The sequence below is a fragment of the Balaenoptera musculus genome, chromosome 12 (assembly GCF_009873245.2).
Source record: "Balaenoptera musculus isolate JJ_BM4_2016_0621 chromosome 12, mBalMus1.pri.v3, whole genome shotgun sequence".
Classification (NCBI taxonomy): Eukaryota; Metazoa; Chordata; class Mammalia; order Artiodactyla; family Balaenopteridae; genus Balaenoptera; species Balaenoptera musculus.
In genome coordinates this window covers 27,074,407-27,085,676 of record NC_045796.1, presented here as the reverse complement: position 1 = coordinate 27,085,676, position 11,270 = coordinate 27,074,407, and positions in this window count along the sequence as shown.

The window sequence follows — 11,270 nt, the reverse complement described above, 5'->3', positions numbered from 1 at the left end:
GGTTGTGAGTGTGACCGGTCAGGCGACCAGTGTTCCCCTCGAGGAGAGAACAGCTCTGGACAGGAGAGGAAACTCGAATCCTCCCACTCAACATCCCCTTTTGGTTGTAACCATGGTTCTTGAAGCAAATACAATTTCATTTTGTTCATAAATTATATTGTATTATAATTTGGGGGTAATAAATATTAAGAATCATTTCAAAAAACATTTGCTGTTAAGTCGCTTTGATGTGGACGCTTGTTTTTTTGGGAGCTTTGCTAGCTGAGAAAAGGCAAAACACTGAGGATTGGTGGCCCGGAGGGCAGGTAGGGTTAGGAATTATGCAAGATGCTCGCAGGTGAGTGAAGGAGCCCTTCAGGGATTCTGGCAGAGAGGGCAGAGGGTCTGCCAGGGTCGGGACGTGGCTGATAGGGTGATTCTGAGTAAAGGGCTTGGGCAGGTGCAATGATCAGGGCCCCTGGCAGTGGTTCAAGCAGGTGGGGTCTCTGGTTGATTCTTCCTTTTCCTGCCTTCATGGAAGCTCCCCGAGTAACCTCCCTGGTGTGAGACCTCATACCCTCTGCCCCCTCAGCCTCTCTGCAGGCCTCCCTCCCACACTCCACAGCCGCCCCGGTTAATGGGCTCCACTCAGCTCATGCTTCTTCCTTTTCCATTCCTGCCCTCGGTTTCCAGCAACCTAGCTGATAAAGATTTTGAGCCCGTCAAACCAAGTAATTCCTTAAAAGGATGAATTCGGGGGCAATGTTCATTTTTGAACTACATTAAATCTTTGTCCTATCTTCTTATCTAATCAAACTAGGTCATCTGTTCTTTGCCCATGATTCACTACATCAGTTTTCTTACCAAAAAAAATTTTTTTTACCACATGTTTTTAGAGACACTAAAATTATACATTAAAGCACAAGAAAGTCATAAAGATTTTTTTAAAGAGGCTCTTCGGGTCAAAAGAAGAAATATATGCTGTTTTTTTTTTCCTCTTGGGTAGTCAAACTTTCAAGTTCTTGGTAGAAGAGCCCCTTTAGTAAGGAATAGTGATGGCTGCTGAGTAGTACTAATTGATCAATAATTATTTAAGTAATCATTCATTCATTCATTCATTCATTCAAGAACATATATTTGCTGCCCTACCATGTGCTAGGCATTGTTCTCAGCAGCAAGGATGCAGCAGCAGATAAAATAGACATTGCCCTACCTACCCAAACCAGACTTCTAAAGGGGGAAGTAGGCATACTGCCCCAGCAGGATGGAGGGCTTGGGGAGATAATGCCAGGTTTCCCAGCGCCGTCGTGCTGGGTCAGACTTCTGAATCCAAACTCCTTATCTCCTCCAGGTGAAGTTTCCATTGCTTCTAAGCTCGCTTAGGCTTTCAAAGAAACAAGCAGCCTATCTTAGGTTCCCTTTGCACCTTCTGGGGACTCCTTGTCTCCAGGCCTTCTCAGCATCTCCTTCACTTCCTTGCTCATGTTAGCCACTGAACTCTAGACTTTTCATTCACCTTGGTTTTAAATGGGGAATAGAAATCTGGGTTTGAACTATCGATGTTCAATATCTTTAATGCCAATAGCTCATGTTTTGGAGCAACCAAATTGCTTCAAATTCCAGTTAAGAAAAAAAGAAAATATCTCAATTTAAGGCTTAGTAAGTAGCAGCAGAGAAGGAAATTGGGGTTTCCACTGGGTTCCTGATATTGTAGAACAAATAAGGGGAAATGGGGGGAAGAGAGCAGAGCATCGAATATACTAAGAACTGAATTCTCTCAGAGATGTGTGAGCTTCATTGCTATGTTAAATTTCAGAAACCAGGGACTTCCCTGGCGATCCAGTGGTTAGGACTTCACCTTCCAATGCACGGGGTGAGGCTTCAACCCCTGGTCAGGGAGCTAGGATCCCACATGCCTCGGGGTCAAAAAAACAAAACATAAAACAGAAGCAATATTGTAACAAAATTCAATAAATAGTTTAAACAATGGTCCACATCAAAAAAATCTTTAAAAAAAAAATTTCAGAAACTATAAACTAGTCTTGTCACCCTTAGATGAGCTCTCTGTGTGATATCAGAGTCTGCATAAAAGCCACACTACCAACTGTGACTCAAGGTAATGAAAAGATACAATTAAATTCTAAAATCTTACCAATCTGGAAGCAGAGGAATTTGTACAGAATTGTTTCAAATGAAATTAGATTTGCTTTGGGAAGTAAGAAAATTACAGATAATGGGAGACCCTTGCTTTACTTTTCTTCAGGCATGAAATGCTGGCTTCAAACTTATTCCCTCCCCTCCCCTCTACCTCCCCCCCCACCCACCCCGCAGCCACCAGACCCTCAGCACAAAGAGACCGCCTTGACAGTGACAGTGGGTGCCTCTATCATGTTGGATCTGGAAAGAACTTACCTAAAGCCCTGCCTTGGACCGACTCGATTCTCTTCTTTTCTCCTGTGGCTTCCAGCTGACCAACAATTCATCTAATTAAGGAATCATTATTAATTTATTTTTAAGTGTGATATGGGATTTTGGTTATTATTATTGTTTTAGAAATAGATATTGAAGTATTATAGATGACATGACATAATGTCTGGGATGTGCTTCAAAATAATCCAAGTGTTTGGGGAAGGGACTGACCAGCCATGAGCTGATAATTATTGAAACTGGGTATTGGGTGCACGGGGGTTCATTATACTCTGTACTTTTGTATACATTTGAAATTTTCATAACAAAAGAAAAAAAATTTTAAGCTTATCTACAAGATGTCATCTTTACAAAATTTCTTACAGTAATTTTAATGACGTTTTAGTGTTGATAATAATATCTAATAATTGTGGGGCACTATGGTGGATTCTTTTCGTACATTATCTTTTTTTAAAGTTAATGAATGAATGAATTTATTTATTTATTTATTTTGACTGTGCCAGGTCTTAGTTGTGGCATGCGGGATCTTTAGTTGCAGCGTGTGGGCTTCTTAGTTGCGGCATGCGGGCTTCTTAGTTGCGGCATGCATGCAGGATCTACTTCCCCGACCAGGGATTGAACCCGGCCCCCCTTCATTGGGAGCGAGGAGTCTAAACCACTGGACCACCACGGAAGTCCCATTTTCGTACATTATCTTACTTAATCATCACAACAAGCCCAGGAGGTCTGTATTATTATCCTGATGTTACAGATGAAGAAACTGAGACACAGAGAGGCTAGGAGAACCTGACGAGGCCCTATAGCATGCAGTGACACCGTGAGGGGTGCAGTCAGATCTCACTGCCCTCAGGGTGTGAGGTTTATTATAAAATCATGCGTTGTTTTCACTTGTAACGTTGATTCCGTAAAGAAAGATTTGACCATTCATTCCTTTCTTTATTCACTCAGACAAATCTTTACGGAGCATGTGCTGCCTGCCAGGCCCCAGGTTAGGCATCCAGTACTGAACAAGTCAGCAGAGCCGGTCCACAGGGGGCCAACATCATCTTCTTCATCCCTCCTTGGTAATGAAGGGCTACGTGGTCCTTATTCTCTTCAGAAAAGTCTACAAATTATATTTTCTTTAGAAGAGTGTCCACTTCATTTATGCTTTTCAATGTATTTGCAGAGAGTTGAGCAAATTATTCCCTTAGGATGTATGCAATTTCCCGTTTCTGTAGTTTCCCTATTATAATTTCCGACGTTAAGTAGTGATATTTTCTCCCTTGTTTTCTTATTTTTAGTTAGGTTAGCTAGTTATTTATCTTTAAAATTTTTTCAAGGAACCAGATTTTATGATTAGTTATATACTCTGCTTTTTAAAAATTTAATGTCTCATTCATATCTTCTTTTACCTTTTAAAATTCTTTTCTTTTATCTTTCTTCTGTTTAATCTGTTTTTCTTTTTTTTACGAAAAACTCCTTTTGTCAGATGTCTATTTCATTTGTTTTATTCTTTATTTTATATCAGTACAAGTATTCACACTAGGAATCTACTCCGGAATGTATCCCACAGGCTCTCCCTTTGGCTCTGAAATGTGATTTTTTTTCTCTATTTATTTCTTTAACAATTCTGCAATTTAGATTCCTTTTTCTGATCCAAGGGTTTTTACAGAGAGAATTAAAAACAAACCTTCCAATTGGAGAAGCTTTTTAACTTCAGTTCTCATTGTTGCTTTTTCATGATTCCCAGGGAAGAAAAATATGCTGACTTTGGCAACCATTTGCAATTTGGAAATCCCCTTTCCTATTGCTTTGCTTTCTGGGAGTTGAAGGGCAGAGACACAGATTAGTATTAATTTATTATTCATGAACAAAGGTAAAACATCCAGACAGTACAACAAGATGGACACTGAGCTTCTAAACAAAAATTTTTAAATCCTCATGAACCTCAGAGTAAGGAAAGTACCTTTCCCATTTTAAAATAATGCCTTTATGTACTATTTTACTATAGCATCATGAGTAACCACCATAAGTAACTTATTCCAGTGTATTTACAGCTTCACTGAAGGTTGTACCTGGAGGTAGGTGCCTGTTGTCAAAGTTAAAGAATAACGTATATTCGAAGACAAGTGGAAGGGTTAGTGTCCCTTTGTTTACATAGGAAGCTAGAGACGTCAGACCACAGTGGATAAAGCCTGGACTTTGGAGAGAAGTGAAACTCGAGTTTGAGTCTCTCAAAATACATCTCTCTGAGATTCATTCATTTGCAGCGGGGTCCCCATCCTGGTGCTCAACGTCCTATAGGATGCCATTTCTTATCCCCCTCCCCCAGAGGCCCAGACAAACCCAGAACACTGACTAAGTTTTGATTTCTGGGGTCTCTGGACTCTTTTAAACATCCCATATTCCCCCAAATAGGGACTCCACCTTCATACTGCAGAGGCTGTCTGCCTTCCCCCCATCCCTGGGGGGAGGGATGTGTCCTTCCCTCAGCCCAACAGACTCCCGCAGAGGTAGCTGCTCAAGGCCACGCTGGCTTCCTGTCTCCCACATCCCAGAGCTTGGCTGACTTAGCCTCTGAGCTGCACCTGCCCCCATGCCCTAGCTGCACAAGGCCTCAGCCCTGCTGTCCTCAAAGTTTTATTTGCATTCTGAGTTCCTAGTATATTCCCAAGTCATACCTCTGTGATTTCTAGTTTACCTAACAACCTTTAACTTTCCTGTGCCCCAGTTTCCTCACTTGGAAAAAAACGTATAAACTTGCCTCACCAGGTCTCTAGGGGATCAGTAAGAGAAATTTGCCAAACATCTGCTTATAACAAAGACTTGATAAACATCAGTCCTACTTGCAGGCTGGGTGTGTGGGGACAGCTGTCGTAATGTTTCCCAAACTTCCAGCAGGAGTCAAGTGGGAATCCTGCTATGTGGAACAGAGGATCCCTTGAGATCTGGAGAGTGAGTCATATCTGGTTCCATGCAGCCCTGCACGACAACACTGGAAGTGATGGAAAAGAACAGTTCTATAGATGGCATAACACAGGTGGAATTGTTGAGGTAAAATCAGTTCACTGAGTTTGGCACCCTGTCATGGAACGTGGAGATTGGTACTCTTAAAAAATCAAAGAGCTGATTTTTGGACTTCCCTGGTGGTGCAATGGTTAAGAAGCCGCCTGCCAATGCAGGGGACACGGGTTCGATCCCTGGTCGAGCAGCTAAACCTGTGGGCCACAGCTACTGAGCCTGTGCTCTAGAGCCCGTGAGCCACAACTACTGAGCCTGCATGCCACAACTACTGAAGCCTGCACGCCTAGAGCTGTTGCTCAGCAACAAGAGTAGCCACCGCAATGAGAAGCCCGCGCACAGCAACAAAGAGTGGCCCCCGCTGGCTGCAACTAGAGAAAGCCTGCGCACAGCAACGAAGACCCAATGCAGCCAAAAATTAAATAAATAAATCAATTAATTAATTAAAAAAAAGATTTATGCCCATTTGCATACGCATGGTATCTAAACAAAAAAATAATAGCAGGTACAAATCCATTAAAAAAAAAAGAGCTGTTTTTTTGTTTGTTAGTTTTGCAAATTGTCTAGCTTTTCTTAGCATCTGACTATAATTCCGCACATTTATGCCATATTTTATTGACTCAGTTCTGGCTTGCAAGAACTTCCGTGATTCTGTGGAAGTTCTCAAATTTTCTGGAATCACAGAAACAGACTTCTCTCTCTCTCTTTCACTCTCCATACACACACACACACACACACACACACACACACACACACACACACACACACACATTTTTAACTGCTGCAAGAGGAGTAAAACTGACATGGACATAATGATAAGCCAAATAGAAGTGATTGTGTAGACAATTCACTTAGTCAACAAATGTTTTTTGAGCACTTGCTGTGTGACGGGCACCGTCCTAAATTCTGGAAATATTACAGTGGATCAGACAAGTTCTTCCTCTCGTGGAGCTGACATCCTAGCATCTGCGTGTACGAGGCAGACAAGGAACAGACACGTGACTACTTAGGCCACGGCCAGCGCTATGGAGACAAAGCGGGGTGCAGGGGAGTGCAGCCAGGAGGATGCTGCTGCAGATGGGGGAGGGGAGGCCTCCCTGAGCAGGTGACACGTGAGCAGAGGCCTGAGTTGGGTGAGGCAGGGAGCCCTGCATAACCTAAGAGAGGGGAGAACAGCGCTCAGGTGAAAGAGCGGTGGCCCTGTGGCTGGTCGGGGGAGGGAGTGAGGTGCCAAGCACTGACCGTGAGGCCGGGAGCACGCAGGGGCCTGAGCCAAAGGCCCTGGACGCCACGGCAAGGTCTTTGGATGCATTCTGAGGGAAGGGGAAGCCACTGGAAGGTTTTGAGCAGAGAACATCTGTAATCATAAAATGTCACTATGAAGGCGATTGGGATGGGAACATTTCGGTTGTTCCTCGTCTGAAGCAGTGCCCAACAGAAGCCATTTATCTTTTGCCTGTAAGTGGCCACACTTGACTCTGCCTGACAGCACTGCTGAACTCTAAGAACAAAAGGACAGTTTGAAATGGGAGAGAAAGGAACTGAATTAAGAATAACATGTACATTTAAAGAGGAAAAAAATAATGTTTGCAGCTCAGGATCCCACACGTGTTGTCCCTTAGTTTTGGAAGTTTCTTCTCAATTCACTCTCCCTGCACCCACCACCCTTTTGAGGCTTCAATGCCACCTCCTCAAGAGCCTGACCTGATCCCCAGTCTCCAAACTTGGTCCCCTTGTCGTGCTCCAGCTGCACCCTGTGCTTACTCTTCATTACATCTGTCAGTTTGTTTCTAACTAAGAATTTGATGATTTAATTGGTGATTCCTTCCCACCCCTAGGGTAGCTCATTTTTATGAAGTGCTTGCCATGGGCCAAGTTCTGCACTAAAGGCTCTATGAGATGATCTCCTGACCATACTTACTATGTGCTAAGTACTGTTATTACCGCTGCTTCATAGTAAACTGGGACAAAGAGAAGGAATCACTCGGTGAGAAGCAAAGTTGGGGTTCTAACTCAAGTGCTCTGACTTCAGAGCCCCTGCCCTTAATGAACCACTGCCCTACACATATTCGGGACTAGGGAGCACCGTGTGTGCTTGGCTGTTAGTAGGTGCTGAATAAATGTCGGCTGAAAGAAGAGATTTCTTAGACCACATCATCATTTGAAATTGATCCATCACTGAGAGTTTACATTTAGTACGCCTCTTCTCCAGCCATAAGCTCTAACCTAGGGTGGGTTAGAATCAGTGACGCCTGTTGCCACAGGCCTTGCCCTACCCATTGTGTGCGACATGCTGTTCTTGAGCCCCTACCAGCAGGAGAGAAGGGCCAAGTCCATCCTCCACTCAGTGGTGCTCTAGATTCCCTCTCCTTCCTGGAGCAGCTAGTCTGGCAATCCGTCACCACTCTCCTCATTTTGAAGAAATGGCTTTGCATTATGTGGCAAGTGGAAGTTACTCTTCCTCTCCAAGCCTTAGTTTCTTCATTTATCAAATATAGGTACTCTGGGATTTTAGCAATGAGGTAGCACGAGTGAAGCTCTCAGCATAGTGCCTGGCACATAGTCAGGACTCAATAAGTGTCCATTGTTGTTTACTCCTCAGCTCCCAGGTTACAGAATTTTCTAGAGAATCTCGAAGTATCCCCTCAAACCTAAACATTAATCTTTAATGGGGATCTCAGTGCAAGCCAGCAATCCTCTTTCCATCTCTTGTTGGCACAGATAATTTATAAATTTACCATAGGTAATTTACCTTCCTCTATCTGCTTAATTCCTCCCCTTTAGTTTTTAACTATTTCTAAAATATTTCTACTTTTAGAGTCTCTGAACACAGGTTAAACATCCCAGGTAACATCTCTACTCTAAGATCTCTCTACCACTAAACACGTGAATAACCACCAGCCGGCAGCTGAGATTTACTGGGGAAAGCACTGGAAGCAGACTCCCCTTTCCGCCACTTACTGGGTAAGTCTCTTAATCTGATGGATTCCTCACCTTAAATGCGGACAGCAATTCCTCCTCATGGGGTGTTGTAAAGGTGAGACGAGGTGGATATTTTTGAAAACAGTTCAATAATTATACATCTGTTTTTGTTTGTTCATTCATTCCCAGCTGGTAGCTCTAGTGACCAAAAGAGTCCAAGCTCCAGAATGTAGAGGCATAGAAGGGGAGAATGTAGAGGCATAGAAGGGGAGAATGTAGAGGCATAGAAGGGGAGAATGTAGAGGCATAGAAGGGGAGAATGTAGAGGCATAGAAGGGGAGAATGTAGAGTAAGTCCTGCACCTCATAAATGAAGCTAACTAGTCACCAAACAAACGAAGCTGGGATTGATGATCTAAGTCATCCGTTTATACTCTTCTTAGGCATAAAATCCAGTATCCTAAAGGTGACACAGGCAGTAATCTTAGACAATTTAACTTGGCATGAAATGATGATGCAATGGCACGAGTTTTTGGAAAGCAGTAATAATTTAGGGGAAAAATTAGTTTAAGAATCAGAACTGTGTCAGGAAGAGGATCCCCTTATTAGTTAATGTAAATGGAAACACTGATTCTTAGAGCCAAAGGTAGAGAGAGTTTAATCCAACTCCCATGAGGCTAAGTGATTTACCCACAGTCACCAGCTTTTGACCGATTTAGTAGGTATGTTGCTCTAGAGAAATAGACTATTCCAATTTATCAAAGTTTGAAGACAAGGGAATAAAATACAAAGTATATTATTGGCAACAAGAAGGCAAGATGATACTTACAGACGACACAGTTGTGTACTGGGAAAACCAGACAATCAACTGAAACTTCATTAAAAAAAAAAGTTCAGATGTTGGCTGGATTAAAAACAATCTGTAACAATAGTTTTCTTACATACAGTCATTTAGAAGTCATAATGCAAGATTATACTGCCATCAGCAACACAAAGTATCAAGGACTAAATGTAAGAAATGCCATACACCTGTAGGAAGCATAAAACTCTGAGGGATATAAGACTTGAATAGAGAAATACTCTATTCAATACGCCATTCTTGCAGAACATCAAATTTGGAAAGTGCTATTTATTCCTAAACATTGTACAAAGTCAATGCAGGTTAATAAAAATCCCTAAAGGACCTCCAAATTTTGGGGTAAACTTGGGAAAAATTTCTACCGCTCACCTGAAAGAACAATCATTTGTGAGAAACATGAGCAGTGAACACTGACCGAAAGTATTGAGGGGCTCACAAGGTAAAACAACCCCAGTAGAAAGCTGTAAGAATTAAAACAATGTGGTATGGATACAAAACAATGAGCAGTCCCAGGAATACTGAGAATCAGCATATGACAAATCTGACATTTGAAATCAGCACAGAAAAGTTGGATGTTTTAATAAGTAGTGTTGGGACAACTGAGTAATTTATAAGGGGAAAATAGATGATGAGTTGAATTGTGTGTCCTAAAAAGATATGTTAAGTTGTAACCCTTCGTAATTATGATTGTGATCTTGTGTGGAAATAACCTGTTTGCAGATCTAATCAAATTAAAATGAGGTTTTACTGGATTAGAGTGGGCCCTAATCCAATGGCTAGTGTTTTTATAAAGAGAGACTTGGACACAGAGACACATAGGGAAGAATGTGCTAAGAGAGGCAGAGATTAGAACAATGCATCTACAAGTCAAGGAATGCCAAGTGTTGCCAGCAACCCCCAGAAGCTGGTAAGAGGCAAGAAAGGACCTTTCCAGGGAGCTGTCAGACAGAACTTGGCCCGGTCTCCAAAATGTGAGGGAATAAACTTCTGTTGTTTTAAGCCACCCAAGTTTGTGGTAATTATTATGGCAGCCCTAGAAACCAAGATAATAAAGCTGAATCCCTATCTCATGCCTTATATGAAAAAAAAAGAAACTAGATGGATAAAAGAATTAAAAGTAGAAATGAAACAAACAATGACTCCCAAATAGAAGAAAACATGGGTGAAAATTTTTATCTTCTTGGGAAAGGGAGTTTTCTTAAGAATGAAAGGAAAAATGAATTTGACTTTATAAACGTTTTAAACATCTACGTAGTAAGACTTGGGTGAAAGGCAAGAAATTATAAAATAAATGTGTAACTCATGGCAGACAAAGGATACAGTCAATAAAAAAAGATGTACACAGCCCAGAAAGAAATGGACAAAGGACAACTTTAGTTGTCACAGAAGTATAAACGCCTAATATATAAAATATGCCCAACTTTACTAATTATGAAAGAAATGCAAATGAAGGCATTAAGTATTTTTTCTATAAAGACTGGGAGCAATGAAAAAGATTGTTATCAGAATTAGCTAGGGTAAAAAGAACAGGTACTCTGTTTACATTTGGTGGTAATACCTATTACCATTCTTATGAAGAGTGGTAACTATCACCTTATCCTTGGCTATATCCATTATTTTCATATTTTTGCTTTTTCCCATTCTAATGTCTACATTTTTCATTTACCTTAAAAATTTATACTTTATAATTTTCCTACAATAGAGATGAGATTCTGTAAAGGATATGGATTTTTATGGGATGTTATGTGTACTCTTACATCAGCTTAAAAAGCAATTCATAAGACACTGTCCCCCAAATGAGTATACTAGTACTTTTTTCCCACTAATAAACCAGCAACTCGTTTCAATTTGCACTTTTAAATGCGGAGAAATATTGTTTCCATGGCTTGTTAATTTACTCATGTAATTTGTATTTAACATTTTTTTTTAGTCAGTTAATTCATTTGAGTCTTAAAATTCCTATCCTCTTAGTAATTCCCAAGAACTTTTATGTGGTATATAAACTCTTGGTTTGCCTCTGGTTGGAGATTCTCGCTCCACGCCACATGCTACTTAGCTCTTCCTCAGCCACTCCTGTGGTT